General features: G+C 63.4%; 14 non-coding genes across 14 annotated transcripts; 9 read left to right on the top strand and 5 right to left on the bottom strand.

Moving 5' to 3' along the window:
- Positions 1 to 1,337: 1,337 nt before the first annotated feature.
- On the bottom strand, positions 1,338 to 1,420 carry TRNAL-CAG (transfer RNA leucine (anticodon CAG)). Its single transcript has one exon. It is a non-coding gene; the product is annotated as a tRNA-Leu (tRNA).
- Positions 1,421 to 2,017: 597 nt separating this feature from the next.
- On the top strand, positions 2,018 to 2,090 carry TRNAD-GUC (transfer RNA aspartic acid (anticodon GUC)). Its single transcript has one exon. It is a non-coding gene; the product is annotated as a tRNA-Asp (tRNA).
- Positions 2,091 to 2,918: 828 nt separating this feature from the next.
- On the top strand, positions 2,919 to 2,990 carry TRNAG-UCC (transfer RNA glycine (anticodon UCC)). Its single transcript has one exon. It is a non-coding gene; the product is annotated as a tRNA-Gly (tRNA).
- A 263-nt stretch (positions 2,991 to 3,253) lies between these two features.
- Positions 3,254 to 3,325, top strand: TRNAE-CUC (transfer RNA glutamic acid (anticodon CUC)). Its single transcript has one exon. It is a non-coding gene; the product is annotated as a tRNA-Glu (tRNA).
- A 4,119-nt stretch (positions 3,326 to 7,444) lies between these two features.
- TRNAG-GCC (transfer RNA glycine (anticodon GCC)) lies at positions 7,445 to 7,515 on the bottom strand. Its single transcript has one exon. It is a non-coding gene; the product is annotated as a tRNA-Gly (tRNA).
- A 1,633-nt stretch (positions 7,516 to 9,148) lies between these two features.
- On the bottom strand, positions 9,149 to 9,231 carry TRNAL-CAG (transfer RNA leucine (anticodon CAG)). Its single transcript has one exon. It is a non-coding gene; the product is annotated as a tRNA-Leu (tRNA).
- Positions 9,232 to 9,824: 593 nt separating this feature from the next.
- On the top strand, positions 9,825 to 9,896 carry TRNAD-GUC (transfer RNA aspartic acid (anticodon GUC)). The gene has a single exon. It is a non-coding gene; the product is annotated as a tRNA-Asp (tRNA).
- An 834-nt stretch (positions 9,897 to 10,730) lies between these two features.
- On the top strand, positions 10,731 to 10,802 carry TRNAG-UCC (transfer RNA glycine (anticodon UCC)). Its single transcript has one exon. It is a non-coding gene; the product is annotated as a tRNA-Gly (tRNA).
- Positions 10,803 to 11,065: 263 nt separating this feature from the next.
- TRNAE-CUC (transfer RNA glutamic acid (anticodon CUC)) lies at positions 11,066 to 11,137 on the top strand. Its single transcript has one exon. It is a non-coding gene; the product is annotated as a tRNA-Glu (tRNA).
- A 4,113-nt stretch (positions 11,138 to 15,250) lies between these two features.
- TRNAG-GCC (transfer RNA glycine (anticodon GCC)) lies at positions 15,251 to 15,321 on the bottom strand. The gene has a single exon. It is a non-coding gene; the product is annotated as a tRNA-Gly (tRNA).
- Positions 15,322 to 16,957: 1,636 nt separating this feature from the next.
- On the bottom strand, positions 16,958 to 17,040 carry TRNAL-CAG (transfer RNA leucine (anticodon CAG)). Its single transcript has one exon. It is a non-coding gene; the product is annotated as a tRNA-Leu (tRNA).
- Positions 17,041 to 17,633: 593 nt separating this feature from the next.
- On the top strand, positions 17,634 to 17,705 carry TRNAD-GUC (transfer RNA aspartic acid (anticodon GUC)). The gene has a single exon. It is a non-coding gene; the product is annotated as a tRNA-Asp (tRNA).
- Positions 17,706 to 18,539: 834 nt separating this feature from the next.
- Positions 18,540 to 18,611, top strand: TRNAG-UCC (transfer RNA glycine (anticodon UCC)). Its single transcript has one exon. It is a non-coding gene; the product is annotated as a tRNA-Gly (tRNA).
- Positions 18,612 to 18,874: 263 nt separating this feature from the next.
- On the top strand, positions 18,875 to 18,946 carry TRNAE-CUC (transfer RNA glutamic acid (anticodon CUC)). Its single transcript has one exon. It is a non-coding gene; the product is annotated as a tRNA-Glu (tRNA).
- Positions 18,947 to 21,711: the final 2,765 nt, after the last annotated feature.

Raw genomic sequence — 21,711 nt, 5'->3', positions numbered from 1 at the left:
CCGAATCTCAGTCAGGGCGGGCGAGGCGTGGCCGCTGCGGCTGAGCACCGACGTTCCTCTCAACCGCCGCCGCCGCCGCCGCCGCCGCCGGGCCCCGACGCACAGTCCCTCTGGCGGCTGGCTTTCTTGCCGGTGCGGGGCGTACGAGGGCGGGCGGGGGCAGGGATCGGAGCTCGGGGCTGTGCAGGGACGGCGAGCGTGGGAGGTGGACCCCGGGCACCGCCGCCGCCGCCGCCGCCGCCGCCGCCGAGCGGCGCTTAGGCCGAAAGAGCAAAGGTGTCTTAGCCTCGCTTCTGCGCTCTGCGCCCACCCCTCCCGCGGTGTCCCGCTCTGCTACGTTGGTTGTGAGGAGAAGCACTTTGGCAGACTGGCTGCTGGCTCGCGGACAGCCCGGTGACGGAGGGAGCGACCCAGGGTGTGGCTGGGTGCTGCCGGAGCCGCGGCTTCCCCGAGGGACTTGCGCTGGGGCGCCGAGGCGGCTGACTCGTGCTGGGGGCCGGACGTGTGTGGTGGGTGACAGGGCATCCAGGGCTTCCGCTCACTACTCACTGGAGCACTCCTGGGAGCGACTCGTGCACCAGGCCCCGTGCAGGGAGGGCCCCCTGTTGGCTGGCCAGCAGGCAGGCAGGCAAGCAGGTGTGGTCCGGCCAGGGCCCCAAGGCGAAAAAGCAGCGAGGGGCACGCACCACAGGCCGGCAAGGTGGTGTCGGCGGCCACCTCGGTGTGGCTGTGGAGGAAATGGAACGGGCAGGCGGGCCGTTGGGGCTGACGGGAAGGACAGGATGTTGGAAAGACGGAGAGCTGCTGGTGGCGGAAGTGGAAGAAGGGCTGTGAGAGCGAGTCCGCTGTTCACCAGGCAGAAGTCGGAGGGTGGGCGAGGCGTGGAGGGCTTTCCACACGCGGCCGTTGTGCGTGTGGCGGTGGGGGCGGGGGGGGAGCGGGAGTGGGAGGGAGGGACGCAGGCAGGCAGGCAGGCAGACAGGCAGGCAGGAAAGACCAGCAGCAGCAGCAGCAGCAGCAGCAGCAGCCGCAAGCAGGGGAGGAAAGATGTGCTGCGAAGGACTGAAGGTTTTCCAGGTGTGGGTGCAGGAAGGAGGGGGCATAGGAACCGGCGGGGAGGGCGTTTGTCCGGAAAGCCCGTCGCCGGAGGTTTCGTAGCGGGCCGTTTCTGCCAGGCCCCTGGCCGCGGCTGAGAAGGTCCCGCGTCTGAGAGGCGTGGATGTCCGGGCCGGAGTTTGGAGAGGCCGCAAGAGTGCACGGCGCGACGGACTGGAAGGCAGTAAAGCGCTGCCATGGGGGGGCCGGGTGCTTTTGTCGGGCGGGCCAAAAGGCTGGCTTGTCAGGAGTGGGATTCGAACCCACGCCTCCAGGGGAGACTGCGACCTGAACGCAGCGCCTTAGACCGCTCGGCCATCCTGACGGCGGGGCTGGGCGTGCGCGTGGCCGCTCGGCTGGCTGGGACCGGACGCGACGCGAACCCCGGTGCCCTTGGCGGGACGCGGTGCTCCGCGCCAGGCGCGCGGCCGTGTGGCTGAGCGACGGAGCGGGCGCGCGGCGGCCGACGGGGAGCAAGGCCAGACGACGCGCCTGGCTCCGCCGCGGTGGCGCCCTCGCCCGCCGCTGGCCCCGGACGCAGCCGGGCCGCGTCGGGCCAGCCCCTGCCGCCGGCCCCCCACCCGCGCCTCTCCTCGCCGGCCAAGGCCCGGCGCGCGCACCGCCCCTCCTCGCAGCCTTGCTTTCGGTCTCGGGGCCGGGCCCCTCCTCCCGGCGCCATCGCCGCGTTGGAGGCAACAGGCAGCGCGCGCTCGGAGTTTTCAGCGCCACGGGGGTCCGAGTCCCTGTCGGGGTCGGGGGGCTGCTGCTCTGGAGGACGCGCTTGGTGTGGCATTGGGTCGGGTCGGGCACGCGCCGGCCGCCCGTAGCGGGCAGGGGGCCGGAGGGCAGGGGGGCCGGAGGGCAGGGGGAGGCGTCGGCAGGCAGCCCGAGAGCGGGCGTTGTGCGGGGGTGGTCGCCGCCGTCCTCGTTAGTATAGTGGTGAGTATCCCCGCCTGTCACGCGGGGAGACCGGGGTTCGATTCCCCGACGGGGAGGCAACACGCCCTCTTTTGGTGGCTGGCGCCGCTCTCTGTCCTGCCGCCTGGCTCCCAAGGGCCCTTCTTCTCGTCCCTCCGCCCTCCAGCGAAGCGCAGGGCGCCAGCGCGTGCCCAGCCTGCCCACCCTCGACCCCCTCCAGCCCTCCAGCCCTTCCGCCTCGCCGGGCGCTCCGTCGCCACGGCCGAGCGACGGCCTCCTCTGGACCCCACAAGCGCCCGAGGACACTGCGGCCCGCCCAAAGTGGCTGTGTCAGTAGGCTCCTTGCGTGGCGACGCACAGCTGCGCAACTATGCACAGCGGCCTGGACGGGTGGGAGGCGGATGAGTGCCGTCCCGTGCGGGAAGTGGCCTGGCCCAGCGCCCGGTGGAGAAGGGCTTTGGCGAGCCGGGGACTGGCAGACGCGTGCCCCGGGGGCGGGGGCGCGCCGCGGCGTGGAGCCGAGGGACCTGGAGCAGCAAGGCAGCGAGAGCGCCCCCCTGAGGCGGTCGGGCGGGTGGCCTGGTGCAGCTTCGTAGGGCTGGCGCGGGTGGGGCGCCGGGGGGCCTTGGTGGCGCCCGTGACATCACAGAGCTGCCGGCCGGCGGGGCGTCGGGGCAGGGCTGCTCCAAGCGGCGGCTTCGGCGGCGGAGGCTGAGAAGGAGGGGGAGGACGAGGAAGAGAAAGGGGAGTAGGAGGAGGGAGAGAAGGAAGAGGAGTCGAGGAGGAGGAGGGGGAGGGGGAGGAGGAGCAAGAGGAGGGGGAAGAGGGCGAGGGGGAGGAGGAGGCGACGAAAGTGCGCTCGGGCGAGCCCGGTGCCGGCGTCTCGGGGCGGCCCGGTCCGTGCAGCGTTGGTGGTATAGTGGTGAGCATAGCTGCCTTCCAAGCAGTTGACCCGGGTTCGATTCCCGGCCAACGCAGCGGGCTGACCTTTTGCCGAGCTCCGCGGGGGGCCTGTGAGGGAGAGCTGGGAGCAGGGAGCTAGCTGGCCCCAGCGGCTTTTCTTGTGTGTGCGGGAAGCAGGCACGCAGTGTTCTGAGGGTGCTGCAAGCAGGCAGGGCGGGAGGACACGTGGATTGCCAGCGACGGCGCGTGGCTGGACTTGGAAAGGCCGCGTCTTGGCGCCAAGGTGGCGCCGAGCGGGTGCTACGGGTCCAGCAGGAGCACGGCTAGAGCCCGACGCTCCCTGGTGGTCTAGTGGTTAGGATTCGGCGCTCTCACCGCCGCGGCCCGGGTTCGATTCCCGGTCAGGGAAGCCTTTCTTCTTCCTCTCAACCTCCCACCGTCCACATGGCACTTTTAGGCCACGCTTGCTCCGCGGCCTCGGCGCCCCGGGACCACAGCCACCCGGCGCCCTGCACCTCCAGCCCAAGCCCTGCCACGCAACCTCCACCCTCCCTCCCCGGCCAAGCCTTTTGGCCGCACTGGCGCGCGCCCTCGCGAGGCCTCCGACGGCCCGTGTCTTCCTTTTCGGACGCTTGCCTCAGCCCCCAACACGAGTGGCCGGGGCAGCGCCTCTCCCCGCCGTGGCTGTGGCCACGAGCAAACGCGCCCGCCCGTGTTTGGACTCTCCAGCAGCACCGCTTCTCCCCCACGGCGACGTCGGCGGCGGCGCCGACGGCGAGGGCGGTGTCACACGCGGTGCCTTCCGACAGCGCCGGATCCCCCGTGGAAAGGAGCACCGGTGGGCAGACGGGTGCTTCGCACCACCGCAGCAGGTTTCCTGAACGCCTTGCCGGTGCCTTGGGGGTGGCTGACAGTGTGGGATGACGGTGTTTGTGGCCGTGGTCGGTGGCCACCCCACGCCGGTTAGGGAACGGAGCAGGACGACCCCATGGAGAGAGGGCGGCGGCGGGCCGCGTGCCGTGCCGGGAGGTGCGAGGAAGGGCCTGGGGTGTCTGGCTGGAGCGCGGGCAGGAGCGGGAGGTGTTGGGCTGGCGGGGACCTGGCCCGGGAGAGCGGCTGGCCACTCAGGCAGGGGCTCAGCAGAAGCTTGGGGTGGTGGCGGCACCTGGCCCGGCAGGTGTGTGCGGGTGCGTGAGATCAGGGCGCGGGGTGGGCCTGAAGTAGCAGTGGGTCTGAGGAGCAGCGGCGGAAGTGAGACTTCCGGGCGGGACATGTGACAGCCGGGCCTGGGACACAAGGAGAAGGTGGCGGGGAGCGGGGTCTGAGCCTGCAGGCTGGGGGGAGGGGCGGGGTGTGTGAGTGCGCTGTGGGGCGAGGAAGATGGTGGGAGAGGACCCCTTCGCGGTGGGGTGGAGGGTGAGCGCCCCAGACTGGTGTGCTGTGCGGGAAGGTGGTCGGGCTAAGCAATGGGTTGGGACCGGGGGCGGTGGGTAGGAGGCAGCTAAGAGGACGACAGAAACGGAGGGCGCCACAGGGGCTAGGCGGGGTCCGAATGGGGTGGGGGCATTCTACTGCCCCAGAGACATACATCACCTCTCATCGGGGTTAACCATCCAGTCTCAGGTGTGTGTGGCGGCGGGGGTGGGGGCAGCAGGGGTTGAGGTTGAAAGAGGCCGAAGGAGAGGTCCCGTATGATCCAGCAATCCCACTCCTGGGTGCGTACCCGGAAATGACGAAACAAGAGTTCAAAACGGCACAAGCACCTCCAAGTTCACCAAATAGCGGCACTATTTGCACTAGCCAAGACATGGAGAAAAACCCAAGTGCCCATCAACGGGTGGCTAGTACGAGAAGAGGTGGTATACATGTACTATGGTGTATGACTCAGCCGTTAGTAAAAAAGAATGCAATATTGCCATTTGCGGCGACAAGAATGCTCCCAGGGAAGATTACGCTTAGTGAAGCACGTCCGACAGAGAAGCCCAAAGATATGTGGAATCTCAAAAGTACTACCAACGAACCTATGGGTGCAAAACAGAGACAGACTCACAGGCCTAGAAAACACACTGATGGCTACCCGAGGAGAAAAGGAGGGGTGGAGGGATAAATTGGGAGCTCCATGAACAGATACACAGTACTTCCTATAAATGAGACAAACAACAAGGATTTACAGAATAACACAGGGAATGATATTCAGTATCCTGCAATAACGTATAATGGAAATCAATCTGAAACAATATTAGACATGGAAGACAGTATCCCCTTTGCTGTACACCTGAAACTAACTCAGTATTGTTAATCAACTCTTCTTCCTAAACCACGAGTACTAGTACTTAAAAGCAAGTAAGTAAAAAAAAAGTTTTAAAAAGAAAGAAAAAAGTAAGTAAGTAAATAAAAACAACGAACACAATAAATAGGAGAAACATGAGCCACCAGATGATCCAGCAATCCCCGTCGTGGGTACACGTCCGCCCAAGAGCAAAACTGTTGTTTGAAGAGATCCACGCACCCCCGTGTTTGTAGCAGCACTACGTGCCACAGCCAAGACGTAGAAAAAACCCATGTGCCCATCAACGGTCGGCTGGCAGGAAAAGCTGGGGTATATATGTACTGTGGAATATTACTCAGCCATTTCAGAAAATGAAATATTGCCATGTGCCACAATAAGGATGGTCCTAGAGGATATTCCACTTAGGGAAGTAAGTCTGACCGAGAAGCACAAAGATCCGTGGAATCTAAACCATAATAGAAAAGAACGATTGTGCAATAGAGAAACAGACTCACAGACATAGAAAACACACTGATGGTTACCCGAGGAGAAAGGGAGGGGTGGAGACATCAGTCAGGAGCGGCGATGAACAGATACACCGTAGTTCATATAAAAGACGTAGGCGACACGGATTTCCGGAATCACACGGGGAATGATATTCAATATCCTGTAGTAAGCTATAACGGAAAGCAACCTGAAACAATATGAGACACGGAAAACAGTATCCATGTTGCTGTGCACCTGAAACTAACTCAATCTTGTTAATCAATTTTTCTTCCAAAATTACAGCTACTAGTTCTTATAAGTAAATGAATAAATAACTATTAAATGCATAAATAAAAACAACACACTAAATAAATAGGTGAAATATGAGCTCTCATATGATCCAGCGACCCCCATCGTGGGTACACATCGGCAGAGGAGAGAAAGTGTCACTTGAAGAGATCCGTGCACCCTCGTGTCCACAGCAGCACTGCGGGCCACAGCCAAGACATGGACAAAACCCCAGTGCCCATCAACGCCGATGGCTGGCACAGGCAGACGTGGTGTGTACGTGCTGTGGAATATTACTCAGCCATACAAAAAGAGCGAGATATTGCCATTTGCACCAATAAGGAGGGACCCAGAGGATATTACACTTAGCGACGTAAGGCAGGCAGAGAAGCACAAAGAAATGTGGAATCTATACCGTACCACAAACGAATGTATGCGCCAAAGAGAAACAGACTCACAGACATAGGAAACACACTGTTCGTTACCCAAGGGGAAAGTGCAGGGCAGGGAAAAATACGGAGCTGCGATGAACGGAGAGGAAATACTATATACATCAAGCACATAAGCAGCAAGCATTCACCGTACAGCACAGGGAAATGTATACATATGTCGTGATAAGGTATAGTGGAAAATAACCTGGGAAAGGACATGTAACTGAATCATCTTGCCGTACACCTGAATGTAACACAATGTTGTAAAGCAACCGCAACCGCACTGCTATGAAAAGGAGAAGAAGGCGAAGTGGGCAAAAGGAGGAGGCCAACGGCACAGAGGCAAGGGCAGGATCCTTGACAACGTAGGATTTGGAAAGGATCCGGGGAAAAGTGGGGAGATGGGGTGGGGTGGGGGTGTTTGTGGGAGTAGGCTGGAGGCTGAGGTGGTGGTGCTGGTGGTGCTGTCCCGAGGGCTGATGCCGTTGGTGGGAGCAGAGGTTCAGGGGAGGGCGTGGTGTTTGTCGTGCTGATGGTGCTGGTGGCAGTAGCGGTGGAGGAGCGGGCCGGTGTTGGAAACGTATTTCTGTGGAGGGTCAAACTCGAGTGCAGTCTGCGATGATTGTGTGGGCTTCTTTTGAACTCCTCGTGCAAGTGAACGCTTTGGGGACTCTCCAGGAAAATGGGATGGATCACTGCCAGAGGTGGCGACTCCCTTGCTCCTGGTTGTGCAAAGGTGAAGAGGTTGGGCTGTGCGGGTGCCAGTGTGGGGTGTTTCTTACAGTGAAGAGCGTGACACAGGCGGGGTCAGGGTAAGGAAGAGAACAAGGACAAGGAAGGGGTCTGGGCGTAAGAGTGGCTGAGCCCGCAAGGTGTCAGGTCCTGGAGGCCTGGCTCCCGGGTGTGTGTGGGGTGGGGGCGTCTGCGTGGGAAGGTCCGGGGCCTGAAGGTGCGGTGGTGAGCGAGCTGTTGGCAGGACCGGTGCCTTGATTGTGGCAGCGGGGAAGCCCAGCTCCGCTTTGGGGCTGCGGGAACCAAAAGGGGGCGCTGTGGCTGCATGGGCCGGGAATCGAACCCGGGCCTCCCGCGTGGCAGGCGAGAATTCTACCACTGAACCACCCATGCACTGATGGCCGCCGGCGCCCGCCGCGGCCCCAGCGGTGCTCGCCGCCAACCGCCGGATCCTGGTCACTGCTCGTCCCGTGGGCATGTGCTCCATTTGAGCAGGAGGCCGACGGGCCACCTGAACGAGAGGCTCCGGGCACGCTGGCGACCCCGGGGCGCGAGGCGGTCGCAAGCACCGAGGGACGGAGGGACGCGGGCGGGCTCGGCCCGCCCTGCGCTTTCTCTGCCGTCCACGGCCGCCGCGAGACCGTCGCTGTCGCCAGAGGAAGCCAGGAGCCGCACGGGCCTGGCCCGCGCCCGAATCTCAGTCAGGGCGGGCGAGGCGTGGCCGCTGCGGCTGAGCACCGACGTTCCTCTCAACCGCCGCCGCCGCCGCCGCCGCCGCCGGGCCCCGACGCACAGTCCCTCTGGCGGCTGGCTTTCTTGCCGGTGCGGGGCGTACGAGGGCGGGCGGGGGCAGGGATCGGAGCTCGGGGCTGTGCAGGGACGGCGAGCGTGGGAGGTGGACCCCGGGCACCGCCGCCGCCGCCGCCGCCGCCGCCGAGCGGCGCTTAGGCCGAAAGAGCAAAGGTGTCTTAGCCTCGCTTCTGCGCTCTGCGCCCACCCCTCCCGCGGTGTCCCGCTCTGCTACGTTGGTTGTGAGGAGAAGCACTTTGGCAGACTGGCTGCTGGCTCGCGGACAGCCCGGTGACGGAGGGAGCGACCCAGGGTGTGGCTGGGTGCTGCCGGAGCCGCGGCTTCCCCGAGGGACTTGCGCTGGGGCGCCGAGGCGGCTGACTCGTGCTGGGGGCCGGACGTGTGTGGTGGGTGACAGGGCATCCAGGGCTTCCGCTCACTACTCACTGGAGCACCGTTCCTGGGAGCGACTCGTGCACCAGGCCCCGTGCAGGGAGGGCCCCCTGTTGGCTGGCCAGCAGGCAGGCAGGCAAGCAGGTGTGGTCCGGCCAGGGCCCCAAGGCGAAAAAGCAGCGAGGGGCACGCACCACAGGCCGGCAAGGTGGTGTCGGCGGCCACCTCGGTGTGGCTGTGGAGGAAATGGAACGGGCAGGCGGGCCGTTGGGGCTGACGGGAAGGACAGGATGTTGGAAAGACGGAGAGCTGCTGGTGGCGGAAGTGGAAGAAGGGCTGTGAGAGCGAGTCCGCTGTTCACCAGGCAGAAGTCGGAGGGTGGGCGAGGCGTGGAGGGCTTTCCACACGCGGCCGTTGTGCGTGTGGCGGTGGGGGCGGGGGGGAGCGGGAGTGGGAGGGAGGGACGCAGGCAGGCAGGCAGGCAGACAGGCAGGCAGGAAAGACCAGCAGCAGCAGCAGCAGCAGCAGCAGCAGCCGCAAGCAGGGGAGGAAAGATGTGCTGCGAAGGACTGAAGGTTTTCCAGGTGTGGGTGCAGGAAGGAGGGGGCATAGGAACCGGCGGGGAGGGCGTTTGTCCGGAAAGCCCGTCGCCGGAGGTTTCGTAGCGGGCCGTTTCTGCCAGGCCCCTGGCCGCGGCTGAGAAGGTCCCGCGTCTGAGAGGCGTGGATGTCCGGGCCGGAGTTTGGAGAGGCCGCAAGAGTGCACGGCGCGACGGACTGGAAGGCAGTAAAGCGCTGCCATGGGGGGGCCGGGTGCTTTTGTCGGGCGGGCCAAAAGGCTGGCTTGTCAGGAGTGGGATTCGAACCCACGCCTCCAGGGGAGACTGCGACCTGAACGCAGCGCCTTAGACCGCTCGGCCATCCTGACGGCGGGGCTGGGCGTGCGCGTGGCCGCTCGGCTGGCTGGGACCGGACGCGACGCGAACCCCGGTGCCCTTGGCGGGACGCGGTGCTCCGCGCCAGGCGCGCGGCCGTGTGGCTGAGCGACGGAGCGGGCGCGCGGCGGCCGACGGGGAGCAAGGCCAGACGACGCGCCTGGCTCCGCCGCGGTGGCGCCCTCGCCCGCCGCTGGCCCCGGACGCAGCCGGGCCGCGTCGGGCCAGCCCCTGCCGCCGGCCCCCCACCCGCGCCTCTCCTCGCCGGCCAAGGCCCGGCGCGCGCACCGCCCCTCCTCGCAGCCTTGCTTTCGGTCTCGGGCCGGGCCCCTCCTCCCGGCGCCATCGCCGCGTTGGAGGCAACAGGCAGCGCGCGCTCGGAGTTTTCAGCGCCACGGGGGTCCGAGTCCCTGTCGGGGTCGGGGGCTGCTGCTCTGGAGGACGCGCTTGGTGTGGCATTGGGTCGGGTCGGGCACGCGCCGGCCGCCCGTAGCGGGCAGGGGGCCGGAGGGCAGGGGGCCGGAGGGCAGGGGGAGGCGTCGGCAGGCAGCCCGAGAGCGGGCGTGTGCGGGGGTGGTCGCCGCCGTCCTCGTTAGTATAGTGGTGAGTATCCCCGCCTGTCACGCGGGAGACCGGGGTTCGATTCCCCGACGGGGAGGCAACACGCCCTCTTTTGGTGGCTGGCGCCGCTCTCTGTCCTGCCGCCTGGCTCCCAAGGGCCCTTCTTCTCGTCCCTCCGCCCTCCAGCGAAGCGCAGGGCGCCAGCGCGTGCCCAGCCTGCCCACCCTCGACCCCCTCCAGCCCTCCAGCCCTTCCGCCTCGCCGGGCGCTCCGTCGCCACGGCCGAGCGACGGCCTCCTCTGGACCCCACAAGCGCCCGAGGACACTGCGGCCCGCCCAAAGTGGCTGTGTCAGTAGGCTCCTTGCGTGGCGACGCACAGCTGCGCAACTATGCACAGCGGCCTGGACGGGTGGGAGGCGGATGAGTGCCGTCCCCTGTCGGTGCGGGAAGTGGCCTGGCCCAGCGCCCGGTGGAGAAGGGCTTTGGCGAGCCGGGGACTGGCAGACGCGTGCCCCGGGGGCGGGGGCGCGCCGCGGCGTGGAGCCGAGGGACCTGGAGCAGCAAGGCAGCGAGAGCGCCCCCCTGAGGCGGTCGGGCGGGTGGCCTGGTGCAGCTTCGTAGGGCTGGCGCGGGTGGGGCGCCGGGGGGCCTTGGTGGCGCCCGTGACATCACAGAGCTGCCGGCCGGCGGGGCGTCGGGGCAGGGCTGCTCCAAGCGGCGGCTTCGGCGGCGGAGGCTGAGAAGGAGGGGGAGGACGAGGAAGAGAAAGGGGAGTAGGAGGAGGGAGAGAAGGAAGAGGAGTCGAGGAGGAGGAGGGGGAGGGGGAGGAGGAGCAAGAGGAGGGGGAAGAGGGCGAGGGGGAGGAGGAGGCGACGAAAGTGCGCTCGGGCGAGCCCGGTGCCGGCGTCTCGGGGCGGCCCGGTCCGTGCAGCGTTGGTGGTATAGTGGTGAGCATAGCTGCCTTCCAAGCAGTTGACCCGGGTTCGATTCCCGGCCAACGCAGCGGGCTGACCTTTTGCCGAGCTCCGCGGGGGGCCTGTGAGGGAGAGCTGGGAGCAGGGAGCTAGCTGGCCCCAGCGGCTTTTCTTGTGTGTGCGGGAAGCAGGCACGCAGTGTTCTGAGGGTGCTGCAAGCAGGCAGGGCGGGAGGACACGTGGATTGCCAGCGACGGCGCGTGGCTGGACTTGGAAAGGCCGCGTCTTGGCGCCAAGGTGGCGCCGAGCGGGTGCTACGGGTCCAGCAGGAGCACGGCTAGAGCCCGACGCTCCCTGGTGGTCTAGTGGTTAGGATTCGGCGCTCTCACCGCCGCGGCCCGGGTTCGATTCCCGGTCAGGGAAGCCTTTCTTCTTCCTCTCAACCTCCCACCGTCCACATGGCACTTTTAGGCCACGCTTGCTCCGCGGCCTCGGCGCCCCGGGACCACAGCCACCCGGCGCCCTGCACCTCCAGCCCAAGCCCTGCCACGCAACCTCCACCCTCCCTCCCCGGCCAAGCCTTTTGGCCGCACTGGCGCGCGCCCTCGCGAGGCCTCCGACGGCCCGTGTCTTCCTTTTCGGACGCTTGCCTCAGCCCCCAACACGAGTGGCCGGGGCAGCGCCTCTCCCCGCCGTGGCTGTGGCCACGAGCAAACGCGCCCGCCCGTGTTTGGACTCTCCAGCAGCACCGCTTCTCCCCCACGGCGACGTCGGCGGCGGCGCCGACGGCGAGGGCGGTGTCACACGCGGTGCCTTCCGACAGCGCCGGATCCCCCGTGGAAAGGAGCACCGGTGGGCAGACGGGTGCTTCGCACCACCGCAGCAGGTTTCCTGAACGCCTTGCCGGTGCCTTGGGGGTGGCTGACAGTGTGGGATGACGGTGTTTGTGGCCGTGGTCGGTGGCCACCCCACGCCGGTTAGGGAACGGAGCAGGACGACCCCATGGAGAGAGGGCGGCGGCGGGCCGCGTGCCGTGCCGGGAGGTGCGAGGAAGGGCCTGGGGTGTCTGGCTGGAGCGCGGGCAGGAGCGGGAGGTGTTGGGCTGGCGGGGACCTGGCCCGGGAGAGCGGCTGGCCACTCAGGCAGGGGCTCAGCAGAAGCTTGGGGTGGTGGCGGCACCTGGCCCGGCAGGTGTGTGCGGGTGCGTGAGATCAGGGCGCGGGGTGGGCCTGAAGTAGCAGTGGGTCTGAGGAGCAGCGGCGGAAGTGAGACTTCCGGGCGGGACATGTGACAGCCGGGCCTGGGACACAAGGAGAAGGTGGCGGGGAGCGGGGTCTGAGCCTGCAGGCTGGGGGGAGGGGCGGGGTGTGTGAGTGCGCTGTGGGGCGAGGAAGATGGTGGGAGAGGACCCCTTCGCGGTGGGGTGGAGGGTGAGCGCCCCAGACTGGTGTGCTGTGCGGGAAGGTGGTCAGGCTAAGCAATGGGTTGGGACCGGGGGCGGTGGGTAGGAGGCAGCTAAGAGGACGACAGAAACGGAGCGCGCCACAGGGGCTAGGCGGGGTCCGAATGGGGTGGGGGCATTCTACTGCCCCAGAGACATACATCACCTCTCATCGGGGGTAACCATCCAGTCTCAGGTGTGTGTGGCGGCGGGGGTGGGGGCAGCAGGGGTTGAGGTTGAAAGAGGCCGAAGGAGAGGTCCCGTATGATCCAGCAATCCCACTCCTGGGTGCGTACCCGGAAATGACGAAACAAGAGTTCAAAACGGCACAAGCACCTCCAAGTTCACCAAATAGCGGCACTATTTGCACTAGCCAAGACATGGAGAAAAACCCAAGTGCCCATCAACGGGTGGCTAGTACGAGAAGAGGTGGTATACATGTACTATGGTGTATGACTCAGCCGTTAGTAAAAAAGAATGCAATATTGCCATTTGCGGCGACAAGAATGCTCCCAGGGAAGATTACGCTTAGTGAAGCACGTCCGACAGAGAAGCCCAAAGATATGTGGAATCTCAAAAGTACTACCAACGAACCTATGGGTGCAAAACAGAGACAGACTCACAGGCCTAGAAAACACACTGATGGCTACCCGAGGAGAAAAGGAGGGGTGGAGGGATAAATTGGGAGCTCCATGAACAGATACACAGTACTTCCTATAAATGAGACAAACAACAAGGATTTACAGAATAACACAGGGAATGATATTCAGTATCCTGCAATAACGTATAATGGAAATCAATCTGAAACAATATTAGACATGGAAGACAGTATCCCCTTTGCTGTACACCTGAAACTAACTCAGTATTGTTAATCAACTCTTCTTCCTAAACCACGAGTACTAGTACTTAAAAGCAAGTAAGTAAAAAAAAAGTTTTAAAAAGAAAGAAAAAAGTAAGTAAGTAAATAAAAACAACGAACACAATAAATAGGAGAAACATGAGCCACCAGATGATCCAGCAATCCCCGTCGTGGGTACACGTCCGCCCAAGAGCAAAACTGTTGTTTGAAGAGATCCACGCACCCCCGTGTTTGTAGCAGCACTACGTGCCACAGCCAAGACGTAGAAAAAACCCATGTGCCCATCAACGGTCGGCTGGCAGGAAAAGCTGGGGTATATATGTACTGTGGAATATTACTCAGCCATTTCAGAAAATGAAATATTGCCATGTGCCACAATAAGGATGGTCCTAGAGGATATTCCACTTAGGGAAGTAAGTCTGACCGAGAAGCACAAAGATCCGTGGAATCTAAACCATAATAGAAAAGAACGATTGTGCAATAGAGAAACAGACTCACAGACATAGAAAACACACTGATGGTTACCCGAGGAGAAAGGGAGGGGTGGAGACATCAGTCAGGAGCGGCGATGAACAGATACACCGTAGTTCATATAAAAGACGTAGGCGACACGGATTTCCGGAATCACACGGGGAATGATATTCAATATCCTGTAGTAAGCTATAACGGAAAGCAACCTGAAACAATATGAGACACGGAAAACAGTATCCATGTTGCTGTGCACCTGAAACTAACTCAATCTTGTTAATCAATTTTTCTTCCAAAATTACAGCTACTAGTTCTTATAAGTAAATGAATAAATAACTATTAAATGCATAAATAGAAACAACACACTAAATAAATAGGTGAAATATGAGCTCTCATATGATCCAGCGATCCCCATCGTGGGTACACATCGGCAGAGGAGAGAAAGTGTCACTTGAAGAGATCCGTGCACCCTCGTGTCCACAGCAGCACTGCGGGCCACAGCCAAGACATGGACAAAGCCCCAGTGCCCATCAACGCCGATGGCTGGCACAGGCAGACGTGGTATGCACGTGCTGTGGAATATTACTCAGCCATACAAAAAGAGTGAGATATTGCCATTTGCACCAATAAGGAGGGACCCAGAGGATATTACACTTAGCGACGTAAGGCAGGCAGAGAAGCACAAAGAAATGTGGAATCTATACCGTACCACAAACGAATGTATGCGCCAAAGAGAAACAGACTCACAGACATAGGAAACACACTGTTCGTTACCCAAGGGGAAAGTGCAGGGCAGGGAAAAATACGGAGCTGCGATGAACGGAGAGGAAATACTGTATACATCAAGCACATAAGCAGCAAGCATTCACCGTACAGCACAGGGAAATGTATACATATGTCGTGATAAGGTATAGTGGAAAATAACCTGGGAAAGGACATGTAACTGAATCATCTTGCCGTACACCTGAATGTAACACAATGTTGTAAAGCAACCGCACTGCTATGAAAAGGAGAAGAAGGCGAAGTGGGCAAAAGGAGGAGGCCAACGGCACAGAGGCAAGGGCAGGATCCTTGACAACGTAGGATTTGGAAAGGATCCGGGGAAAAGTGGGGAGATGGGGTGGGGTGGGGGTGTTTGTGGGAGTAGGATGGAGGCTGAGGTGGTGGTGCTGGTGGTGCTGTCCCGAGGGCTGATGCCGTTGGTGGGAGCAGAGGTTCAGGGGAGGGCGTGGTGTTTGTCGTGCTGATGGTGCTGGTGGCAGTAGCGGTGGAGGAGCGGGCCGGTGTTGGAAACGTATTTCTGTGGAGGGTCAAACTCGAGTGCAGTCTGCGATGATTGTGTGGGCTTCTTTTGAACTCCTCGTGCAAGTGAACGCTTTGGGGACTCTCCAGGAAAATGGGATGGATCACTGCCAGAGGTGGCGACTCCCTTGCTCCTGGTTGTGCAAAGGTGAAGAGGTTGGGCTGTGCGGGTGCCAGTGTGGGGTGTTTCTTACAGTGAAGAGCGTGACACAGGCGGGGTCAGGGTAAGGAAGAGAACAAGGACAAGGAAGGGGTCTGGGCGTAAGAGTGGCTGAGCCCGCAAGGTGTCAGGTCCTGGAGGCCTGGCTCCCGGGTGTGTGTGGGGTGGGGGCGTCTGCGTGGGAAGGTCCGGGGCCTGAAGGTGCGGTGGTGAGCGAGCTGTTGGCAGGACCGGTGCCTTGATTGTGGCAGCGGGGAAGCCCAGCTCCGCTTTGAGGCTGCGGGAACCAAAAGGGGGCGCTGTGGCTGCATGGGCCGGGAATCGAACCCGGGCCTCCCGCGTGGCAGGCGAGAATTCTACCACTGAACCACCCATGCACTGATGGCCGCCGGCGCCCGCCGCGGCCCCAGCGGTGCTCGCCGCCAACCGCCGGATCCTGGTCACTGCTCGTCCCGTGGGCATGTGCTCCATTTGAGCAGGAGGCCGACGGGCCACCTGAACGAGAGGCTCCGGGCACGCTGGCGACCCCGGGGCGCGAGGCGGTCGCAAGCACCGAGGGACGGAGGGACGCGGGCGGGCTCGGCCCGCCCTGCGCTTTCTCTGCCGTCCACGGCCGCCGCGAGACCGTCGCTGTCGCCAGAGGAAGCCAGGAGCCGCACGGGCCTGGCCCGCGCCCGAATCTCAGTCAGGGCGGGCGAGGCGTGGCCGCTGCGGCTGAGCACCGACGTTCCTCTCAACCGCCGCCGCCGCCGCCGCCGCCGCCGGGCCCCGACGCACAGTCCCTCTGGCGGCTGGCTTTCTTGCCGGTGCGGGGCGTACGAGGGCGGGCGGGGGCAGGGATCGGAGCTCGGGGCTGTGCAGGGACGGCGAGCGTGGGAGGTGGACCCCGGGCACCGCCGCCGCCGCCGCCGCCGCCGCCGAGCGGCGCTTAGGCCGAAAGAGCAAAGGTGTCTTAGCCTCGCTTCTGCGCTCTGCGCCCACCCCTCCCGCGGTGTCCCGCTCTGCTACGTTGGTTGTGAGGAGAAGCACTTTGGCAGACTGGCTGCTGGCTCGCGGACAGCCCGGTGACGGAGGGAGCGACCCAGGGTGTGGCTGGGTGCTGCCGGAGCCGCGGCTTCCCCGAGGGACTTGCGCTGGGGCGCCGAGGCGGCTGACTCGTGCTGGGGGCCGGACGTGTGTGGTGGGTGACAGGGCATCCAGGGCTTCCGCTCACTACTCACTGGAGCACCGTTCCTGGGAGCGACTCGTGCACCAGGCCCCGTGCAGGGAGGGCCCCCTGTTGGCTGGCCAGCAGGCAGGCAGGGAAGCAGGTGTGGTCCGGCCAGGGCCCCAAGGCGAAAAAGCAGCGAGGGGCACGCACCACAGGCCGGCAAGGTGGTGTCGGCGGCCACCTCGGTGTGGCTGTGGAGGAAATGGAACGGGCAGGCGGGCCGTTGGGGCTGACGGGAAGGACAGGATGTTGGAAAGACGGAGAGCTGCTGGTGGCGGAAGTGGAAGAAGGGCTGTGAGAGCGAGTCCGCTGTTCACCAGGCAGAAGTCGGAGGGTGGGCGAGGCGTGGAGGGCTTTCCACACGCGGCCGTTGTGCGTGTGGCGGTGGGGGCGGGGGGGAGCGGGAGTGGGAGGGAGGGACGCAGGCAGGCAGGCAGGCAGACAGGCAGGCAGGAAAGACCAGCAGCAGCAGCAGCAGCAGCAGCAGCAGCAGCCGCAAGCAGGGGAGGAAAGATGTGCTGCGAAGGACTGAAGGTTTTCCAGGTGTGGGTGCAGGAAGGAGGGGGCATAGGAACCGGCGGGGAGGGCGTTTGTCCGGAAAGCCCGTCGCCGGAGGTTTCGTAGCGGGCCGTTTCTGCCAGGCCCCTGGCCGCGGCTGAGAAGGTCCCGCGTCTGAGAGGCGTGGATGTCCGGGCCGGAGTTTGGAGAGGCCGCAAGAGTGCACGGCGCGACGGACTGGAAGGCAGTAAAGCGCTGCCATGGGGGGGCCGGGTGCTTTTGTCGGGCGGGCCAAAAGGCTGGCTTGTCAGGAGTGGGATTCGAACCCACGCCTCCAGGGGAGACTGCGACCTGAACGCAGCGCCTTAGACCGCTCGGCCATCCTGACGGCGGGGCTGGGCGTGCGCGTGGCCGCTCGGCTGGCTGGGACCGGACGCGACGCGAACCCCGGTGCCCTTGGCGGGACGCGGTGCTCCGCGCCAGGCGCGCGGCCGTGTGGCTGAGCGACGGAGCGGGCGCGCGGCGGCCGACGGGGAGCAAGGCCAGACGACGCGCCTGGCTCCGCCGCGGTGGCGCCCTCGCCCGCCGCTGGCCCCGGACGCAGCCGGGCCGCGTCGGGCCAGCCCCTGCCGCCGGCCCCCCACCCGCGCCTCTCCTCGCCGGCCAAGGCCCGGCGCGCGCACCGCCCCTCCTCGCAGCCTTGCTTTCGGTCTCGGGCCGGGCCCCTCCTCCCGGCGCCATCGCCGCGTTGGAGGCAACAGGCAGCGCGCGCTCGGAGTTTTCAGCGCCACGGGGGTCCGAGTCCCTGTCGGGGTCGGGGGCTGCTGCTCTGGAGGACGCGCTTGGTGTGGCATTGGGTCGGGTCGGGCACGCGCCGGCCGCCCGTAGCGGGCAGGGGGCCGGAGGGCAGGGGGCCGGAGGGCAGGGGGAGGCGTCGGCAGGCAGCCCGAGAGCGGGCGTGTGCGGGGGTGGTCGCCGCCGTCCTCGTTAGTATAGTGGTGAGTATCCCCGCCTGTCACGCGGGAGACCGGGGTTCGATTCCCCGACGGGGAGGCAACACGCCCTCTTTTGGTGGCTGGCGCCGCTCTCTGTCCTGCCGCCTGGCTCCCAAGGGCCCTTCTTCTCGTCCCTCCGCCCTCCAGCGAAGCGCAGGGCGCCAGCGCGTGCCCAGCCTGCCCACCCTCGACCCCCTCCAGCCCTCCAGCCCTTCCGCCTCGCCGGGCGCTCCGTCGCCACGGCCGAGCGACGGCCTCCTCTGGACCCCACAAGCGCCCGAGGACACTGCGGCCCGCCCAAAGTGGCTGTGTCAGTAGGCTCCTTGCGTGGCGACGCACAGCTGCGCAACTATGCACAGCGGCCTGGACGGGTGGGAGGCGGATGAGTGCCGTCCCCTGTCGGTGCGGGAAGTGGCCTGGCCCAGCGCCCGGTGGAGAAGGGCTTTGGCGAGCCGGGGACTGGCAGACGCGTGCCCCGGGGGCGGGGGCGCGCCGCGGCGTGGAGCCGAGGGACCTGGAGCAGCAAGGCAGCGAGAGCGCCCCCCTGAGGCGGTCGGGCGGGTGGCCTGGTGCAGCTTCGTAGGGCTGGCGCGGGTGGGGCGCCGGGGGGCCTTGGTGGCGCCCGTGACATCACAGAGCTGCCGGCCGGCGGGGCGTCGGGGCAGGGCTGCTCCAAGCGGCGGCTTCGGCGGCGGAGGCTGAGAAGGAGGGGGAGGACGAGGAAGAGAAAGGGGAGTAGGAGGAGGGAGAGAAGGAAGAGGAGTCGAGGAGGAGGAGGGGGAGGGGGAGGAGGAGCAAGAGGAGGGGGAAGAGGGCGAGGGGGAGGAGGAGGCGACGAAAGTGCGCTCGGGCGAGCCCGGTGCCGGCGTCTCGGGGCGGCCCGGTCCGTGCAGCGTTGGTGGTATAGTGGTGAGCATAGCTGCCTTCCAAGCAGTTGACCCGGGTTCGATTCCCGGCCAACGCAGCGGGCTGACCTTTTGCCGAGCTCCGCGGGGGGCCTGTGAGGGAGAGCTGGGAGCAGGGAGCTAGCTGGCCCCAGCGGCTTTTCTTGTGTGTGCGGGAAGCAGGCACGCAGTGTTCTGAGGGTGCTGCAAGCAGGCAGGGCGGGAGGACACGTGGATTGCCAGCGACGGCGCGTGGCTGGACTTGGAAAGGCCGCGTCTTGGCGCCAAGGTGGCGCCGAGCGGGTGCTACGGGTCCAGCAGGAGCACGGCTAGAGCCCGACGCTCCCTGGTGGTCTAGTGGTTAGGATTCGGCGCTCTCACCGCCGCGGCCCGGGTTCGATTCCCGGTCAGGGAAGCCTTTCTTCTTCCTCTCAACCTCCCACCGTCCACATGGCACTTTTAGGCCACGCTTGCTCCGCGGCCTCGGCGCCCCGGGACCACAGCCACCCGGCGCCCTGCACCTCCAGCCCAAGCCCTGCCACGCAACCTCCACCCTCCCTCCCCGGCCAAGCCTTTTGGCCGCACTGGCGCGCGCCCTCGCGAGGCCTCCGACGGCCCGTGTCTTCCTTTTCGGACGCTTGCCTCAGCCCCCAACACGAGTGGCCGGGGCAGCGCCTCTCCCCGCCGTGGCTGTGGCCACGAGCAAACGCGCCCGCCCGTGTTTGGACTCTCCAGCAGCACCGCTTCTCCCCCACGGCGACGTCGGCGGCGGCGCCGACGGCGAGGGCGGTGTCACACGCGGTGCCTTCCGACAGCGCCGGATCCCCCGTGGAAAGGAGCACCGGTGGGCAGACGGGTGCTTCGCACCACCGCAGCAGGTTTCCTGAACGCCTTGCCGGTGCCTTGGGGGTGGCTGACAGTGTGGGATGACGGTGTTTGTGGCCGTGGTCGGTGGCCACCCCACGCCGGTTAGGGAACGGAGCAGGACGACCCCATGGAGAGAGGGCGGCGGCGGGCCGCGTGCCGTGCCGGGAGGTGCGAGGAAGGGCCTGGGGTGTCTGGCTGGAGCGCGGGCAGGAGCGGGAGGTGTTGGGCTGGCGGGGACCTGGCCCGGGAGAGCGGCTGGCCACTCAGGCAGGGGCTCAGCAGAAGCTTGGGGTGGTGGCGGCACCTGGCCCGGCAGGTGTGTGCGGGTGCGTGAGATCAGGGCGCGGGGTGGGCCTGAAGTAGCAGTGGGTCTGAGGAGCAGCGGCGGAAGTGAGACTTCCGGGCGGGACATGTGACAGCCGGGCCTGGGACACAAGGAAAAGGTGGCGGGGAGCGGGGTCTGAGCCTGCAGGCTGGGGGGAGGGGCGGGGTGTGTGAGTGCGCTGTGGGGCGAGGAAGATGGTGGGAGAGGACCCCTTCGCGGTGGGGTGGAGGGTGAGCGCCCCAGACTGGTGTGCTGTGCGGGAAGGTGGTCGGGCTAAGCAATGGGTTGGGACCGGGGGCGGTGGGTAGGAGGCAGCTAAGAGGACGACAGAAACGGAGGGCGCCACAGGGGCTAGGCGGGGTCCGAATGGGGTGGGGGCATTCTACTGCCCCAGAGACATACATCACCTCTCATCGGGGTTAACCATCCAGTCTCAGGTGTGTGTGGCGGCGGGGGTGGGGGCAGCAGGGGTTGAGGTTGAAAGAGGCCGAAGGAGAGGTCCCGTATGATCCAGCAATCCCACTCCTGGGTGCGTACCCGGAAATGACGAAACAAGAGTTCAAAACGGCACAAGCACCTCCAAGTTCACCAAATAGCGGCACTATTTGCACTAGCCAAGACATGGAGAAAAACCCAAGTGCCCATCAACGGGTGGCTAGTACGAGAAGAGGTGGTATACATGTACTATGGTGTATGACTCAGCCGTTAGTAAAAAAGAATGCAATATTGCCATTTGCGGCGACAAGAATGCTCCCAGGGAAGATTACGCTTAGTGAAGCACGTCCGACAGAGAAGCCCAAAGATATGTGGAATCTCAAAAGTACTACCAACGAACCTATGGGTGCAAAACAGAGACAGACTCACAGGCCTAGAAAACACACTGATGGCTACCCGAGGAGAAAAGGAGGGGTGGAGGGATAAATTGGGAGCTCCATGAACAGATACACAGTACTTCCTATAAATGAGACAAACAACAAGGATTTACAGAATAACACAGGGAATGATATTCAGTATCCTGCAATAACGTATAATGGAAATCAATCTGAAACAATATTAGACATGGAAGACAGTATCCCCTTTGCTGTACACCTGAAACTAACTCAGTATTGTTAATCAACTCTTCTTCCTAAACCACGAGTACTAGTACTTAAAAGCAAGTAAGTAAAAAAAAAGTTTTAAAAAGAAAGAAAAAAGTAAGTAAGTAAATAAAAACAACGAACACAATAAATAGGAGAAACATGAGCCACCAGATGATCCAGCAATCCCCGTCGTGGGTACACGTCCGCCCAAGAGCAAAACTGTTGTTTGAAGAGATCCACGCACCCCCGTGTTTGTAGCAGCACTACGTGCCACAGCCAAGACGTAGAAAAAACCCATGTGCCCATCAACGGTCGGCTGGCAGGAAAAGCTGGGGTATATATGTACTGTGGAATATTACTCAGCCATTTCAGAAAATGAAATATTGCCATGTGCCACAATAAGGATGGTCCTAGAGGATATTCCACTTAGGGAAGTAAGTCTGACCGAGAAGCACAAAGATCCGTGGAATCTAAACCATAATAGAAAAGAACGATTGTGCAATAGAGAAACAGACTCACAGACATAGAAAACACACTGATGGTTACCCGAGGAGAAAGGGAGGGGTGGAGACATCAGTCAGGAGCGGCGATGAACAGATACACCGTAGTTCATATAAAAGACGTAGGCGACACGGATTTCCGGAATCACACGGGGAATGATATTCAATATCCTGTAGTAAGCTATAACGGAAAGCAACCTGAAACAATATGAGACACGGAAAACAGTATCCATGTTGCTGTGCACCTGAAACTAACTCAATCTTGTTAATCAATTTTTCTTCCAAAATTACAGCTACTAGTTCTTATAAGTAAATGAATAAATAACTATTAAATGCATAAATAGAAACAACACACTAAATAAATAGGTGAAATATGAGCTCTCATATGATCCAGCGATCCCCATCGTGG

Source organism: Kogia breviceps, chromosome 1 (assembly GCF_026419965.1).
Source record: "Kogia breviceps isolate mKogBre1 chromosome 1, mKogBre1 haplotype 1, whole genome shotgun sequence".
NCBI lineage: Eukaryota > Metazoa > Chordata > Mammalia > Artiodactyla > Physeteridae > Kogia > Kogia breviceps.
Note: the sequence above shows the minus strand (reverse complement) of the source record. Positions and strands in the feature narration are given on the sequence as shown.